Below are 18,532 nucleotides of genomic sequence, written 5' to 3' on the forward strand. Positions count from 1 at the left end.
ACTTAAGAACTCAGCCAATAAAAAACAACTCAACACACTGATTTGCGAATCAATCCTGAGTGATGACAACTTCCTGCAGCATGCGACACAGGACCACCAGTTGGTGGTTACTGGGGAAAACGACACACCTACGCAGGTATCGAAGGGTCATAAGTCGCCTCGTCTAGACCTAGCATCAACACATGAAGAAGCTGACATCCTCCTGACACAACAGGCCATCCATTTGGCAAAATACCATCCAGAATCACGGGTGCGGGTGGTGTGTGATGACACGGATGTATTCACGTTACTTGTGTACTACTACTTGAGCGAGAAGCTCCAGTCTTCAATAACTATGCAGTCTCCAATCATTGGTCGGTCTTGCATTGACGTGAAGGAAACCGCTCTTAAACATTCAGCAATCGTACCCGAGCTCTTAGCGCTTCATGCTTTGACTGGTTGTGATTCAGTTGCTGCGACTTGTGGAATTGGGAAAACAAAAGCAATCGCGGCCGCTCGAAGAGGCTACTCTCTGGATCAACTTGGTAAACCCTTGGCAAATATCGTTGAAGTCACCGAACAAGCAACAGCTTTCATGGGTGCGTGCTATGGCATTACAACTCCCACCTCTTCGATGACCAAGATCCGCCAGAAACTATGGGCACAGAAGACTGGAAAATCAACAGCAGCACCTAAGCTGTGTAGTTTGCCCCCACCTACAGAAGCGTTTGAGCAGAACGTTCGAAGAGCACACCATCAAGTCGCTCACTGGTACAGTGCCCTGAGTGGGGATCCACCAACTCTCGCTGCAGTGGAACACGGATGGGAAGCTGATGACACTAACAAGTGTCTCTTCCCTCGGAATATGGAGGACGGGGTACCCTATGCCCCGGAGCACATTCTGAAGCTGGTCAGATGTGGCTGCACATCTGAGCAAGCATGTAGAGGTGGGAGATGTGGATGTATGGGGCGCCAACTTCCGTGCACAATATTCTGCCCCTGTGGTGGTGGTACTGCCTGTTCCAATCCATTCAACATCAATGAGATCATGCCGACATCCCTGATGACAGCGATGAGACAAATGACCGAGCAATGGATGTCGAGGATGAGGACGATGAATAGTTCCGAGATATAACATATTTTGTCCAGTGGGGTGTTAATTTTGCTTAATTTTTTTTAGTATAATTTGTATTGACATAGCATTGAAACATTGAGCAATGTGAAGCTGCCAAATTATTGTATTATTATTATCATTATTATCAATATTATTAATGGGAGTATCATATACTTTAAATGTATGTCGACTTTTGAGTCCCGTGAATGTCATGTCTGAGAGAATTATACAATAAATATTGTCCGATTCTAATTACATTTTGTTCTTATATTTTGCCTAAAATCGATATTGCTATCAAAATAAATATTGCTTATAAATTTGCGAATGACTTCAGAATCATAATATACATGTCTATGCTTCACAAAGCACACATATGTACAGAAACTTAACTCAACTGCATTTACAACCGATTACATTAGATTTAGTGTGATTTTGGCATTTTTACAGGTAATTTTGGTAGCCATATTGGATTTATGCCATCAAGATGGCTACCAAATTATCCAAAAACATCATAATCCACTTCCTTGGTAACTAAAACATATAGTTAGACACCAATTTCATCATGTTACTGTACTTAGAACAGGAGTTGCAGCCGAAGTTATAGTTTGATTGTATATGGTGGCCATCTTGGATTCTGAAAAAGCCAAGACAGTGACAAGTGGCCACTCAGCCTAAATTTCATCTCGACCCTACGATCTATCAAAAAAATTGAAAACATGAATGTTACCAAACATTGCAAGGTTCCCTGGCCCAACCACCGGACTATTTCTGGTGGTGAAAGAGATCGGGTGCACGTAGTAACTGAAAACCACATGTCCAAGTTGGCCTCCAAAGACAGCGACAGACTGGGCATCCGTCATCGTGCAAAGTCTTTCCAACACGAATCCAAACTTCTGTCAACTTACAAAGCCTTCATCCATAACTCTGCTCTCTTCCCTTTTAGCTGGCACCTCTGCCTCACACCTTTCACGTCTTAATGACGTGGAGATAAAGGCCGTCAAAATCATTGGAATGAGGCTGAGTCTCTGGCTGGGTCTGTTACCCCCACATTGCAGATGGGTTGGTGGCCTCTTTTCTGGTCTCGTACCCTCTGCCGTTTCCACGCTCTGTTTCCCCAAGGTTTGTTTTTCCCAGAGTGCACGTCGTCTGTCAGTAACCAACATCTGGTGAAACTCTCAAAATACAGGCTCGCCGTTCACCTCCACTCATTTGTTCTTCTTTTTTCTCACCTGTGCAACCACATAATCCTCAGCCTATTCAATCTCGTTCTTCCCTGCAGTCTTCCCTCCAGGGTTTCAAGATGGCTTTTCACCTCCTCCTCGGGTCATCCCTCCCCACCAATCCATACTCATGATATTTTCTTTTCTCATTCACCTCCCCAAGCCCACCACTTCCTTTCCAGGTGACTGAATTGTATTTTCTCCCCTATTCCCCTGCCCACCTTTCCGTTTTTAGCTCGCCTGTTCGGAGAACAGAGAGCTGTAGCGATACCCCCGGCGTGAGCGTGAGCGTGAAAATGTTTATTTATTTGTATTACGGAAAAACTCCTCGACGGATTTCGACGAAACTTGGTGGGGGGGGGGGGTTAGGTATGGTCCAAGGATCATGCCATTAGATTTTGGACTTGGTCCCCCCCCCCCCGAAAAAAAATTGTGAGAGATTTTTTTTTGCATTTCTACATGTTTTAAGTGATTTCCACCCCCCCCCCAAAAAAAAATTGTTGGAGAAAAAAAAAATTTTTACAACTTTTTTTTCAACAAAATTTCGATTTCTTTTTTTTTGCATTTCTACATGTTTTAAGTGATTTCCAACCCCTCCCCCCCAAAAAATTGTTAGAGAAAACAATTTTTTTTGCATTTCTACATGTTTTAAGTGATTTCCAACCCCCCCAAAAAATTGTTAGAGAAAAAAAAAGTTTTTTTTTTTTGCATTTCTACATGTTTTAAGTGATTTCCAACCCCACCCCAAAAAAATTGTTAGGAAAAAAATTTTTTGCAACTTTTTTTCAACAAAATTTCGATTTTTTTTTTTTGCATTTCTACATGTTTTAAGTGATTAGGATTTCGACGAAACTTGGTGGGGGGGGGGGTTAGGTATGGTCCAAGGATCATGCCATTAGATTTTGGACTTGGTCCCCCCCCAAAAAAACATTGTTAGAGAAAAAAAAATTTCTTTTGCATTTCTACATGTTTTATGTGATTTCCAACCCCCCCCCCAAAAAAAAATTGTTAGAGAATTATAAAAAATATTAATTATTAGACTCGTCTTAAAAATGATAAATGTATAAACAGGCGAGCATTGGGTGGCTTTGACACCAACTCTGGTTTTTTCATCCATTACTATTTCATACATCATTTCCCCTTCCTCTTCTTTCAGCACCCTTCTTGCTGTGTTTGAGCTTGTATCCAGTTTATTAACCACCTGTATGTCTGGTGTTGGCTTATTAGCTCGAGTGGTGGGCTTGGGGATCCATGGATCCTGAGTTCAAATCCCACTCAACTGTTGAATTAATACCAGGTGAGGTTGACTCTGCCCGTCATCCTTCTGAGGTCGGCAAAATGAGTACCAGCTTGCTGGTATCTGATGACGGAGTGGTGACCCGTCCAGGATTGTGCCGAATAGCCGAGGAGACTGCTTAAGCAGCACCGACGCTCTACACAGAGTATGGTCCCAATCTCCTCCTGATGTTAATTCAATGGTAACTGGGCTTGAACTCAGGATGCTAAGACCCCAAGCCAGCCACACTAACCACAAAGCCAACATCAGGCTTATTGTTTCTGTGCATATACAATACTTCGTGTGTATGTAGCTTGGATACATTCCAATTCTACTAGGCCATGAAGGAAATTATCCTCGCGGACAGAAGGCTTGCAACCTGGGGCCTACACAAACCGTGTGCCTCAGAACACCCGTGACGCCGATGGGCTGCAACCTCTTGACATTTGGTCTTTTTCGCACTGAAGAGAAAACTTATTGGGAAGTCATGGCGGTTGTGAAAATCTTCTGTTTGGAGCCGTTTTACCTGACGTAACCGCAGAGCCTATTATTTAATTATATGGGATAGGAAAAAAACAAAAATTCTGATTTCACTCTGAATTTCGCTGTTATTATTTAGGCCGTGAGTTCCGATTTTATGGAATCAGATTTCGAATATCAGATTTTAAAGTCTTGGAAAAATGCCACAATTAGCTATCTCAACACAGATATACACCTTCACACAGATTTCACCCAAGCTGGAAAACGCCCTTGGAGATGGGGGGGCGGCAAATGAAGTCGCAACATCCTCCATCTAGTGATCCTTAGTCCTCCTGTCCAGTTTGGTTGAGATTGGATAAGTAATGACCGAATGCATTGTGGTCAGACATGCAGACACCAAATAGCGGATTTTAGTATGATGGTAGCAATTTGTGGGAATTGAAAGGGTGACTGGACATCTACTGAGTATTTGATACTGTTTGGCACCACGTCCTTCTCACTTATAACAATATCCAAGTTCCTCTCCTTGACCTAGCCGGCGGTTTTCCTTCATGCACACAAACAGTGGATGGCTTTATCTCTCCTGTGCTAGTCTTGGAGGCTGGCAATCATCCAAGGTAGTCGGATCCTAGGAAAACCAATCTTGCTTTTGGTCATTGTGAACATGAAATCTCAAGTTGTGGGTGAGAAAGGTGACAAATGATGGTGTCACACACAGAGGCCTCATGGGCTTCCAAAAGGATTTGGGGCTTCAGATCCCCCACTCACAATGATATTCAGAACCCCTTGAACGTCAGATCCCCCCCCCACCCGCAATAAAACATTTAGCACAGTGGCACGTGTAGAAAATAGGCTAATCGTTATAAAGTGGCCTATCATGGCTAAGGGGTTAAAATAGGGTTAAAACAGCACAGAAAAAAACATTCAGGGCATGTGCCCTCTGGGCCAGTATCCAGCGACACCCCTGGTCACACACTGACGGTGGAGTGGTGGGGGAAACCAGCAGATACAAACATAAACAAGCATGTGGATGAACTTAATGAATAACGAGAAGGGTACTCGGTAGGGCGCACACCTCCGCCACATAATTCCCGATCCACGAGAACATATCGGGCCCATTACATTTTTGAAATATCATGCTCTACAGTACTATATCGTTTTTGGTCCTATCTCTCAACGGTGAAGAATCACTTTAAATATTCTAGTAGCCAGATCCAGATTCAGATGTTCACCAAAATCTAGTCAGTTCGTCCTTGCCAAACACCCAACCTGCTCACCAAATTTCATCCGGATCTGTCAACAACTTTTTGAGATATCTTGCACACACACAGACAGATAGAGATAGAGATGCGTGTGCGTGCATGGAGCGTCAATCAGAGTAGAAAGGACCATGGGTATACAGAAGATGACACTTGAGAGGGTGGCATACTGCCATTTTCAAAGCCTGGTGGAGAAATTGTGATTGGTCTGATTTGGTGGCTTGAGGGAATGTGGGGAGGGGGGGGTTGGTAGGCAAAAGGAAAGAGTAACAATAGATTGGAGCAGTAAGCCTGGATTTTGGGAGGTTTATGAGAAAGGGGTTTACTGGAAGAACATGTGCAACTTGGGGAGGGGCTGAGATGGAGTGTAGGACTGAAAGAGGAAGAACAGAAAGGAACAGAAGAGAGATGGAAGAAAGCAGAGCTCTATATAAAATATCTTTCTGCTGCCAAGGAGAACACTGTACCACTTTCGAAATGGCTTCACCATGTGCTTGATCGTTCCCCAGCCCTGTCAAAGGCAGACTGTGATTGCGTATCCCTACCAGGAGATCGAGCCAGCAAAACAGGAAGCTTGCAAACCACTCTGAAAATGATTATCAAATGTTTTGTAATTCACATTACTTTCATTCTGTTTCTTCACAAAGATTGGTTAGAAAATTGCCCAATTTCCTTCTGCCAAAGGCATGGTCTTTTGGACACCTACACCTTAAAGTCCTGATGTAGCAGTAGAAATGTCACAGTAAAACCTGCTAAAGACTTCTGGAATCAAGAGCCTTAAGTTTCCTTGAGACAACAATATCTCGGATCTGGCGACCATGGCCAAACAATACTCTGTAATATTCCAAACAGAGCACAGAATCTTAACCAAGTGTGTGACTCTCTAATACAGACTGCCACGTCATCTCATCTTGCAGCCTTGGAGGCAACCGGTCCAGAACCCTCAGACTCATCGGTATCTCTCACCAACGGACAAATCGGGAGATCCACAGTTCTCTACCGATGATTTCCATGAGACCCAAACTGCCATTTCTGCCCTCAACCCCTTTTCACCCAAACTAGGTTTCTACATTTATCCCGTCAACCATTCCTTGTTATCCTCCCCAAATCCAAATGCTTTGCTGACCTCCTTTCCCTTGTTATTACCTTTTATTTTGTCTTCAGAAATGCCTTCCTGCATATGTTTACTTTTATTATGTTCTTCATTCAGTTCTTCAAGCCAAGAGTCCATCACCATCTCGTGTTGTTTCCTACGCCGACCAATTAGTTTTTCCTAAACCCGACACCGAATCGACCTGCGGCTCTTCGAACTCATGCTCATGCTGTTTGTTCGTGCGTCCTTCGGCCTTGTGCTCACATCTGTTTGTCAGTGCATTTACCGTATTTTTCCTTCAGGAAATATCAATGTACCTTTACATGAATAACGAGAACATTCAAAGCAATTATATGAACAACAACGTTAATAAGAAACAATGGGCAAATCAAAATTGTGTTTCATATAGGCTTTGAAGTTGGAGTCCCAGCATCACGGATCAACGGGTCAAAACAGAATGCCAAGCCAACTACACAAAGTTAAGAAAAAACTTATTATTAAAAAAAAAATATATTTTCAACTTCTGTTTAATACAAGTTCCCTTACAAGGGATTTCAACCCAGGAGGAGGTCATTAGGCCGATCCATCCGGACCATACCCTGTACAGAGCGTCGGTGCTGCCAAAGCAGGTCTCCTGGGCTATTAGAGACATTCCTGGATGGGTCGCCACACTGACGCAGGATACTCAAATGGCTCATTCATCGCAGCAAGCTGGTACTCATTTTGCCAACCTCAGAAGGACGACAGGCAGAATCAACCCCACCTGGTATTAATTAAACAGCCGAGCAGGATTTGAACTCGAGATCCTTAGATATCCCAAGTTCACCATGCTAACCATGCGAACCATTAAGCCAACACCAGGCATATTAGGCTGATCAAGCCTGCACAACGGTTGCCAACCTCTGGTTGTTTGTCCGTGCTCTCTCTTTTTTAAGTGTTGAGCATCAAGCAAGGAAGCAGCTCGGTTTTTTAATCACTTGGTATGACTTGTTTGGGGTATGTAATGGTCAGAGCGGATGCTCTAACCGTTACGCCACCGAGTCTGGTTAAAAATTTTCTTCCAATAAAGCACCCAAGCATATTTTGCTACATGTTTGAAGAAAGGAAAAAACTTTTGAGAGAGTAAAGATGCGAAACTTAGTCATAAATTAAGATGACTGAACTAAAGTTTAATATTTTTTTTTCCAAATCTTGAGTTTTGTTGACTGTTTAAATCCATTACTATTCGAAGGATCATTCGGGCCTACTTCATTGCAGGCAATCTTAACATGCAAAACCTCTTCATGAGGTTTGCCAAACTGGCAGCAAAAAAGGAACACATCAACCGGCTCCTGTGCAAGGAAACTTTCTGCGTTTTCTCCATCACAGCACAGTATTGAACTCCGGAAAGTCGATCACAGTTCGTGCCTTTCGACTCTGTCTTCAACTTCAAAGGCGACGCTATCTTGTACAACCCAGTTCATGAACCTGTACCCGAGGGAACGCATCAACATTTGTTTGTGATGTTCACAGCCTTTCAGGAAGTCTCAATGACTTTTCAGGAAAGTCCAGGAAGCGAAAACATCTCTCCAAGTAAGCAGCAGGCCGCTGTTGACTTCTGTGGAGTAATCTTTGCTCAGACAGATCCAGTCTTCAGGAAAGACAGCGGATAGACAAACACAGGCGGTGGTAAGTCATCAAAGCTTAACCAGACGCACACGGCAACCCATCCCTCTTTCTGGACAAAGCAAGGGCCCGTGTGTACACAGCACACTGTGTGCTTTGGCTCGGTGGTCCAGTGCGTGGGTAGGTCTTGCCTAACCAAGGCCTGGCCATAATGCGAACCCTGTCAGGCAATGACATGCCTTAAACCGGCCCCAATGGGGCTTTTTCTTAAAACAGTGCAAACGTTCATGCTCCGTTCACAACAACTCTCATTGAGAAAGCATTTACGTAAATAATCATGTGTGTTATTGCTCCTCAATTTACTTTGGGTTTTTTCCCCCATTATATAAAGAATAGCTTACATTTATGTGACACAGATACAGTAGTGTTATTAACTTTTAGAACTTAAGCGACATGTTATTACCTCTGCTATAGAAGATAGATGAAGGTTATGTTTTCACCTCTGTCTGTCCGTCCGTTTGTTTGTCTATCTGTGAGCAGGATAGCTCAAAAAAATCGTGGACGGATTAAGACGAAATTTGGCGGACAGGTTGTGTGTGTGTGTGTGACGAGGACAAATCCATTCGATTTTGGTGAAGATCCGAATGGATTTAGATCTGGATACTAGAATTTTAAAAGTGATTTTTTTTCACCATTGAGTGATAGGGCTAAAAACTATATACAGCACGATATCTCAAAAAGTTACAGACGGATTTGGACGAAGCTTGGTGGAAAGGTGAGGTGTGTGACAAGGACAAATTCGTTTGATTTTGGTGGAGATCTGAATCTGTATCTGGATACGAGAACTTCTTAAGTGATTCTTCACTATTGAGAGATGGGGCCAAAAATGATACATAGCATGACATTTCAAAATATTGTGGATGAATTGGATCGGTGACTAGAACTAGCTGATTCGATTTTGGTTGAGGTCCGGATTCAAATCCTGCCTATCAGTGGGATACAAAATGTAAACTGTTCAGCCTGGCGGGGGGGGGGGGGGGGATATGCGCTCTACTGAGTGCCATTCTCGTTGTTGTTTGCAACAGTCCAATCGATGAGAAACTGATTGCAGAAGGTATGAGTCACAAAATGCAGCTTTGCACTCTGAAAATATTTAATTTTAAAAAACGAAGATGAAGAAGACATCGTACAGAGCACGACACTTGCAAAATCCATAAAACAAATTTGACCTCAAAAATAATTGGTGGTTTAATTCAATGACCAAATATAAATCCTCTTAAAATTTCAAGTCAATCGGATGAAAATTGACAATTTTAGAAATTCAGCCTTTGTTGATCTTTTGGCCGAGCATCATAGGGCCTCCTTGGATTAAGCAGCCACAGACCGTGTACATGCTGCAACAGCATCATGCAAGGAATTCCATAAGAGTCTGGCACTGAGGGCTAAAGGTGATGGCTTCGCTCAGAGGGCTCAGTGAGCAGCTGCAAGAAAATACCCTCCCCCCCCAAAGAAAAAAATTAGTGCTGGAAAGCTGCAGCTGTCACTTTCTGTGACATTTCTTTCTGAAGGCATTCAGAACACGGGTGAGAGTTCGTTGTCGAGTACACGTAATGAGGTTGCACCATGCACCCACAATCATTGGCTTTACGTTTTCTGAATGTAACAGTAAAACCTGCTTCGAACAACTAATGTTTGTGATGAAACAAAGGTTCTGTTTGTGTAAGGCCTCAAGGATGACATAAGATATGGCAGTCGTGGCAATGGGAACATGCCAGTGCTATAGTGTCCTGGTGGTGAGGACATGAACTGGCATCTCAGATATTGTGGTTTGAAATAAGACTAAAGGCAGCAGTGGTAAACATTTGGGTTCTAAACGTCTGGAAACTGAGCTCGTCTCGAGAGAGTTACCTTTTCACTATCGGAATGTTGGTTACAATAAATCAAACTAGCTTACTAAACACCTTCAGGGAGTTGGTGATCTGCCTAACCTGCCTATTCCGGTCGAATGCCATCCGAGAAACTTGAAATGGCATTAAAGTGCTCCCGATGAGAGAAAAAATAAAATAAAGAGCATTGCCCACATTCTCCAATAGAACCACAACAGAATATATCTTATCACAACAAACTAAAAATAACAGCTTTCAATAAGAGTAAAGCTTCTGACTGTTGCGAATTTGACTGTCCTCGTCATGTCACGTGAACGGTGCTTCCCTTTTGGGTGGAGTAGTCTGATATTGAATTGAATTCTTGACTCATCCGTGGGTGAGGTTTTCTCTTCCTGTTTTACCGTGAATTACGTTTCCTATGAGCCTCGTTGAACGAATGAAGATTTGTTTCTGATAACTTTTTCTCTTCCTTGTTTATCATTACCTTGCGAATCATTCCAGCACTTTTTTTAATCTATTCCTTTCAATTGTACTCCCAAAGGACGTCTTGTTTTCTACAATAACATCTCTTTAGAGTTTATAAAATATTAATCTTTAATGAAAATTCCACACTGGCTTATTTAGCGAAGGACGATAGTACAATTTGGAATGAAGAGGTCTTCTCTAATGTAGGAAACGCCGGTGTCCCAAATCCGATTGATGACCACCTCTCTCCCTCCCCACTCCTCCATATTCTATTTATCGTTTTCTCGACCGGCTTCAACTCTCATTCTCAAACATTTGGATATTATTTTCCACCTAATGTTGTAACATAGATAATAACGCAGCAGTGCCTACGGAATTAATATAATAATACATAACTGCATTTGATTGACTACAAACACCCGCTCCCATAGGGAGCAGCCAAGAGGGCAGTTACAATGCCTGTTGGGAAGGATAGTGGGGAAGGTGGGGCAATATATTCGTATTTTGTGTCATGGCCAATAATCCCCCCTGTCTGCAGCAGGGGTCAGTAAACCACTTGCACTGTGGCACGTATACAGGCGAAAATCATGTCGTCTCCCCCCCCCCCCCCACATTATGAGTGTTTTTTTTTGTGCTCATGACCTGACCCTCGGTACTACCAACATGTGTGCAAAATTTAGTGGAGGTCAGCCCAGCCTCGGTCTTTTCTATGATTGTCTCACACACACACACACACACACACACACACACACACACACACACACACACACACACACACACACACACACACACACACACACACACACACACACACACACACACACACACACACACACTTAACACAGTATAGTAGGATGTCTTGGACTTCGTCAAAATAGGACTGTTTGATATTATAATTTAAGCACCGAGCTCACTATACTGATGGTCCTAGGTTCGAAACTCCTATACAGTGTTGATTTGTCCATTGTCTACGAGTGTCCGTGTATTCCATGGAAAAATACACCGAACCCATGCTTTTTGCTCATCTTCACTCATTAGTTCCTCCTTTTTCCCACCTATTGAACCAATTTCCACATTCTCTTCAATCTCATTCTTCCCTCCAGATCTTCAAGACAGCTGTTCACCACCCTCTCAGATCATCCCCAATCTAAAACCATGATTTATTCTACCCTCATTAACCCTCCCCATGCCCATATCTTTACGAATATCCAGTTTTCCCTCCCTGAGACTTTGGCTGTATCCATCTTGCATCCTCCCCTTCCCCTACTTCTTCCCCACACCCTTCATTTGTCCAAGTCTCCCTATATTTTGTCCAAAACCCTGCTGTTGCTACGTTTCCCCCCTCTCTTTCTACCGTTCCTTTTGTTCTGTTATGTTTGATCCGTTCTGTGTTCTCGCTCCTCCATGAATCTCAAATTTGTACACAAAAACAGAGGGGAAAGAAGTTGATGAATGGCTTTGTCTAACCTGTGATATTGCATACAAGCTCCTCCGTCGAGCCTTAACTTGCTGCATAAAAATAACTTCCATCTAATAATTTGAAGAGAAAATTATCTATTTCATCAGTGCTCTCAACTAACATAAGCATGTTTGGTTTGATAAGCAAAAGGACGACAAAGATAAACTCCTTGTAAGGAGGTCTCCATTTGGCCATGCCCAATTTTTCCTTCTTTCCTCTTTTGCCGCAGGGCTCAAACCAAGATAATGCTGCTGCCAGTGCAACCCGAGGGCCCACTTTCCGTGCATTCCGTGGGGAAGCAATTTTGGCTGAAGTGTCTGGAAGGTTTGTCTTGAAGGAAATAGCTCGGCTGTACGTCCGCTCTGGCACATTCCGCCCGCGGCCTTCTGTGGAGCCTGTGGTGCTGCACATTTAACCCCAGTTCCCATGCACACTAGACGTGCTGGATACACTTATATGGGCAAGAAAGTCAACCACCCACTCACGCACATAGCTGGGCAGTTCGTTTACTAAACATTGCTTTCTGTTGTTCTGCCGTGACCGGCGCATGTTTATAATACCGTGTTAGTGACAGAGGCATTACCAAGGACACTTTTAGTACACATTCCCATGGGTTCTTATGTTCCCCAGGTGGAAGGACAACCTGTGAAAGTGAACACCCTGGAGGGAGCTGACATAACATTCAGCCTCAAAGTTTTGGAAGAAAAAAGTTACAATTTACAGAATCAGTTCATTGAAAGTTTTTCAATGCCTTCGCCACTGAAGGTGGACAAAGGCAATGTTTTCACCCCTGTCTGTCTGTTACTTGGAGAAAAATATTTTTGCCCAAATATTTTGGCCAAAATAAATATAAGATCAGAATCCGGATCCAGATCTGAAAAAAATTTTCAGGTGATTCTTCACCGTTGAGAGATGGGGCCAAAAACTATGTCGCATGATATCTCTAAAAGTTGTGGACGACTTGTGACAAAACGAGGTGGAAGAGTTGTTTCGGTGACAAAAAGAAGCCGATTCGATTTTTGTTCAGGTCCGGATTCAGATCCGTCCTATCAGTGGGATACAAAATTTAACCTGTTCAGCCTGGCGGAGGTATGTGCTCTACCGAGTGCCGTTCCATTTCGCCAAGTGTCATGCTATGAGTGATTTTTCATCTGTCTGTCCGTGAGCAGGATATCTCAAAAATATATGAGCAGATTCGGACAAAACTCGGTGGACAGCTTGGGTGTCTGTCAGGGACGAATTGATGAAATTTTGGTGAAGATCCAGATCTGGATCCGAGTATTTTTTTATTTTTTTATTTTATTGTTATTGAACCAATCTCTCAATGGTGATTCTTCACCGTTGAGAGATGGGATCAAAAACGATGAAGAATGACATTTGAAAGAGTTGTGGAAAGGTTATGACAAAATTTAATGGATAATTTGGGAAGGTGACAATAATAAGCCGATTTGATTTTGGTTAAGGTGTGGATGCATTGCCAACCTATCAGTGGGATACAGATGTAAACTGTTCGGCCTGGCGGAGGTATGCGCTCCACCGAGTGCCGTTCTAGTTTGTACATTCATCGGAAGCTCATGGAGGAGCTCGACACGTATTACAGGTAAGACAAGGGTATTCAATGTACTTTTATATTAATCAGAAGAGCATTAGGAAACGACAAACGAACATTGGGAAAACACCTTGTTTTGAATGCTGAAACGTGGTTTCCAAAGAGGCCAAACCAAGGTTATGTAATAATGCGAGTCCAGGCAGCTAGGACCATCTGCCCCTCTCTTCCAATCTCTTATCAGACAAAAAAAAAGTTGCCCTTCATCGTTTTCCTGTTTCTGCTGCAGTTTTCATTGTAGTATTTCGATAACTGTCACACACTGTCTCTCAAAAAATACATCAAATCTTTTTGACATTGAATCCAGTGGTCTTAAATATTCCTTTTCTGACACTAGATTGAGGCTCATGGAAGAGCAAGCTTGCATGGGGGTAGAAAGGCAACAAATTGACAGTAGGGGGGCTGGGGGCACAGTTGGGCAAAACAAGCAAGGGAATGAACAAATAGGATAAGGCGAGGGGAGGGAACACAGTAACCTGCAAGTTAGAGGGAAGAGTTAGGTTCGGTCAATTGAGTGGGGGTAGTGAAGATTGCAGGTGGGGATGGGGGATGACATGAGATGGTCCTGCCCTGCCAACTCAAAACCCTGGAGGGAAGAGTGCGATTGAACAGCTTCAGGAAAAGTTTCACAAACAGGAAAAAAAAAGAGGAACAAAAGACTTGAGGTGTGCAGTTCGCCTCGATTTTGAGGTTTAACCAGAAAGGGTTTACTGGAAGAACGTGAACATCTTGGAAGTGCTGATGATGGTAGGAAGGCTGAGAGAACACAGGAAGCAAGACCAGAGAACACAGGAAACAAGACGGTAATACGTGTCAGACAGCAGAGAGAGAGAATTTGAACATCAGGTTAGATGGGAAGGAGATACGGCAGGGAAGTACATTTGTGTACCTTGGTGGAATGGTGACAAATGATCATTGTTCAGAGGCAGAGGTACGGAGGATGATACAGATGGGTTTGAATGATGGGTTTGATGGCAGACAGGAAGATATACAGGAAGTTGAAAGGAAATGTCCGGAGGTCGTGTTTCATCCCGGCACTCCTATGTGGTCTGGAGACAGTAGCACGAACAGAGCAGCAATGACAGTGGCTGCAGTTATGCAAAAACAACTGGGTCAGGAGGATTGTTAGAATGAAAAGGATGGACAGAAGGAGGATGGACAAACGGAGGGAGGAGATCAGTAGGCAGATGAGCTTGATGAGAAGATTGGTAAAGAGCTGGGTGAAGTGGGCAGGGCACCTGGTGCAGATGGAGGAAGATAGACTTCCAAAGAGAGCAGATGCGTTGAAAGAACGAGGTAAGAGAAAAAGGGGGAAACCACAGTTGAGATGAGAGGATTGTGTCAAGAGGGTTGTCAGAAAGGTTGAGGTGAATGGCGAGTGGAGAGAGATGGCTCCTGATAGAGGACGGTGGAGGAGTGTTGTGGACAGAGCAGAGCAGCAGCTCCGTGCCCGCTTTCCTCAGCCTGTATAAAGTAAATTTGAGGAATAACTATAAAGAGTTGGCATAACGGAGGATGCCCAGTCTGTGTCTGGCTATGGAGGCCAGCTTTGCAATCTGGTCAGTCGAAGAGAGGTCATGGTTGATAGTGAGGCCTACAAGTTAAAAAGACTGAACATGTTCCAGAAGTTGACCATGAAAATCGAGGACCCTTTTAGAACGACAGTGTGAGACTGTGAGATATTCCAAGATTGAAAGACATGTTCCATTTGTTAGATCCACATGTCATCAATTCCAGATCAGCGAAGAGTGACACAGATACTGTCCACCTGTCAGTGAGATGGGGGTACTGAATGACACAATGTGAAGTTATCTAAAAAAGTAAGAGAGGTTTTACAGAGCATTGGAGAGGTCTCTTAGGTAGATGAAGAACAAGACTGGGCCCAACACATCACCAAGAGGTAATCTAATCTCCAATGGGGATGAGATGGTTCTGTGTTGACGTGTTGACTGCGATTGTGCAAATCCAGTTATCATGGTGGTCTTGTATGCTACGGGCAAATAGCTTGACAAGTAGAGCATGATGCCAGACTGTGGAATGTCTCCGAGATATGTCCAGGTTAGTGACAACCTCAGTAATGGTCCGTTGCCGTGAATCTCAAAGGTTGATAGTCTTTGAGATTCATGGCATCGGATCATTACTGTGAGAGAAGCAGCAGCATGTGCATAGTTACGTGACCGGGACAGAATCCAAACTGATGGTTTGTCAGAGATCCAGGTGTTTTATAGGAGAAAAGACTTGATATCGACAGCAATTATGGATTCCATATCTTTTCTTGTTCGGGGAATTCGGCTCACTGGCCTATAGTTGTGACGATTTGTTTTTGCACTGTTCTTGTGTGTTCATGGAAGTCAAGTTGGTGTACTTCATCCAAGGCAGACGTGAGGCGGCCAAAGGAGGATATTTGAAGAGAGCAGACAAAGGAAAAGTAAGAGCAGCAGAGCAGGATTTGAGAACATTGGCACCGATGCTATCTGGGCACATCGCTGATAAAGTGTCAAGCCTGGACTGAACTTTCTATACCTTCTCTGAAATGAAAGACTCCTTGCTATGTGAAAGAGAAGGTGGTGGGTATGAGGGGGGTAATGTGGAGACAAAGTGGGATGGCATTGGTGCGCGAGATTTGTAAGCACACTTTGAACTGAGACATTCTGCTTCATCTTCGATGGAGTCTGAGGTGATGCCGTTAGAGGTGAGCGTGAGGATGGAGGGGGGGACGTACTCCAGAGATGAGGTTGACAAGGCGTTCATCCGATTTGAGTCGACAATGATAGATCACTGAAAGATTGAGTTCAGGTTTATGAAGAACTAGCAGGGGTACCCCGGCATTGCCCAGTGCTGTTCTCAGCACTGATACCAGAACAATGGAACTCATTTCGCCAATCTCGGAAGGATGACAGGCCGAGTCAACCCCACGCCTAAAATACTTCTCTTCACTCACTAAAGGAATGGGGTTGGGGATCATTTAATGTCACCTTTCGTATCGCTACGAAGGCTTCCGCACTACAGAAGGATTTAAATAAAAAAATAAAAATAAAAATAAAAATAAAAAAGCAGAAAAATGTCTTGTATGACTGCTGCTTCTTCTTTAACAGCCCCAATGATTCCCACATTCTTGTGCACACATTGGTGCATTACCCTGCATGCAAAACTCAAATGGAGTATAATAGCAGAATGAACAAGTGATTGGAGTGGAAGGGCCGGGGGGGGGGGGTGGCATCAGTAAATTGGGAAACAAAAACATTGCTGAAAGGCTGATTCTCTTGTAAAGGATTGATTGAAACAATCATCCTGATTGGATTTCCCACATATTATGAAATTCCTTTGCATGCAAGAAAATTCTTACCCGCTTTATGCTCATGTTTGCTTTTGACTCGCGCGTCGGCGGGCAGGAGAGCGCAAAGGTCACATACTGCTCTGCGAGCTGTCTCGTCTGTGCTCTCTATTCCAGACCCGAGTATAAACTCTTTACCTGGTACTTTGCAGGTAGCGAAGCATCACCGAGTACGCCATCCTTTGGCATGTACGTACGTTGAAATACCACTGCAAGCTCACTTGCTCTCAGCAGTTCAGTTATGCTGGATACATATTAGTGTGTGTGTGTGTGTGTGTGTGTGTGTGTGTGTGTGTGTGTGTGTGTGTGTGTGTGTGTGTGTGTGTGTGTGTGTGTGTGTGTGTTTGGTTGTTACCTCCATATGCAGGTTTCAGAAGATGGAAAGGAGCCCTCCCAGGTGTCACAGTATCCACCTGTGTGCGTGCATACTGTACGTGCGTGTGTGGTGTGTGCATGTGCGCATGCTTACCTTGTGTGTGTGCAAGTTGCTGTTGTTGGCTGCTGTCTCCACACATTGGTGGGTTTCAGGAGGTGTAACAAAGACCTTCCAGGTCTCAAAGTATCCATGTGTGTGTGTGTGTAACTTTTCATGTGCAATACTTTCCGAAAGGCCCAGTCACACCTTGATGTTTTAGCCAGCAATGGCAACGTATTAAAATGTATGTAAAACGCTGACTTACGTTGAACTTTTGATGTTTTTTTTTAAAGATTCGGACGTATTCATAACGAGTTGGTCGTATGCATAACATATTAGTGACGGACACAGAACGTTTCGTTGTGTTATAGATAACTTATACCAACGAATGCTTAGCCTGTTGTCGGCGTTCACAACCTATGCCTAACGATAGTCTAACTTATGCATAGCGCGCTGCATGTACCGCCGACGATCACGTGGCATAGCCTATTAAAAGGCTGCCGCACAACGATTCAAATCATAACTGCTGGAGAAATGGAAGTGTCAACATCGCAGTCACACCTTGGCGATCTTGCCAGCGTATGCCGACTCTTGAAAAATGCGTCTAAAACGCTGGCGCACGTCGAATACGGTATGGGTAAGTTTGGTATACGTAAATAGAATGCTAAAGTACGCTATCATACGTCATAGTAAGTGGAGCACGTCTTGAATAATTATAATATAATATAATTAATAGGCTGCCGCTCAACGATTTAAATCATAACCGCACTAGAAATCGAAGTGTCAACATCACCGTCATGCCGAAGAAAAAAATAATAATAATAAACCAGGGAGTCTGGAACACTGACGCTAACCATTACCTTGACGTGTTTCGACTTATGAGTAACTTACAAGTAAGGTGTGTGGACGTGTGTCAACGATCGCGTAACGTGCCTACAACACTTTATTCATCGGTTATAAATAAGTTTTGGGTACGCTAAACATTACCTCGACGTGTTTCGACTTATGATTAACTTACAAGTAACGTGTGTCAACGATCGCATAACGTGCCTACAACTTATGACAAGCGTAGCAGAACTTGTGAGTCATACGCTGGCATAAGTCGTAAAATTTCAAGCATGCTAAAATTTGAGGACAACCGCAAAGTACAACGATGAAAGCCAGCGTACTACGATGTATGGCAGTGTTTTTCAGTGTGCTCTCAATGTTTCCAAAACTTACCCATAACGTATTCGACGTGTGCCAGCGTTTTAGACAAAATTTTTCAAAAATCGGCATAAGCTGGCTAAAACGTCAAGGTGTGACTGGGCCTCAATGAAAGAAAAAAAAAGCATCAGCATT

General features: G+C 43.5%; 1 protein-coding gene and 1 long non-coding RNA gene across 4 annotated transcripts in view; one reads left to right on the top strand and one right to left on the bottom strand.

Annotated features, from left to right (window-relative positions):
* MOB2 (MOB kinase activator 2) overlaps positions 1-18,532 on the bottom strand; it is a 75,102-nt gene that overhangs the window by 55,389 nt on the left and 1,181 nt on the right. The window lies entirely within an intron of this gene.
* The window catches only part of LOC147025855 (uncharacterized), an 86,680-nt gene that overhangs the window by 17,934 nt on the left and 50,214 nt on the right, over positions 1-18,532 (top strand). Inside the window, exon 2 of one of the 3 annotated variants that reach the window (XR_015058036.1) lies at positions 12,066-12,160. The exons of the other annotated variants lie outside the window; for them this stretch is intronic. This is a non-coding gene — a long non-coding RNA (uncharacterized LOC147025855). The remainder of the gene's footprint in view (positions 1-12,065; positions 12,161-18,532) is intronic. 3 annotated transcript variants of the gene reach the window in all.

Source organism: Eptatretus burgeri, chromosome 5, assembly GCF_056783735.1.
Source record: "Eptatretus burgeri isolate ZD-2024b chromosome 5, Ebu_testis_v1, whole genome shotgun sequence".
NCBI classification, from domain to species: domain Eukaryota; kingdom Metazoa; phylum Chordata; class Myxini; order Myxiniformes; family Myxinidae; genus Eptatretus; species Eptatretus burgeri.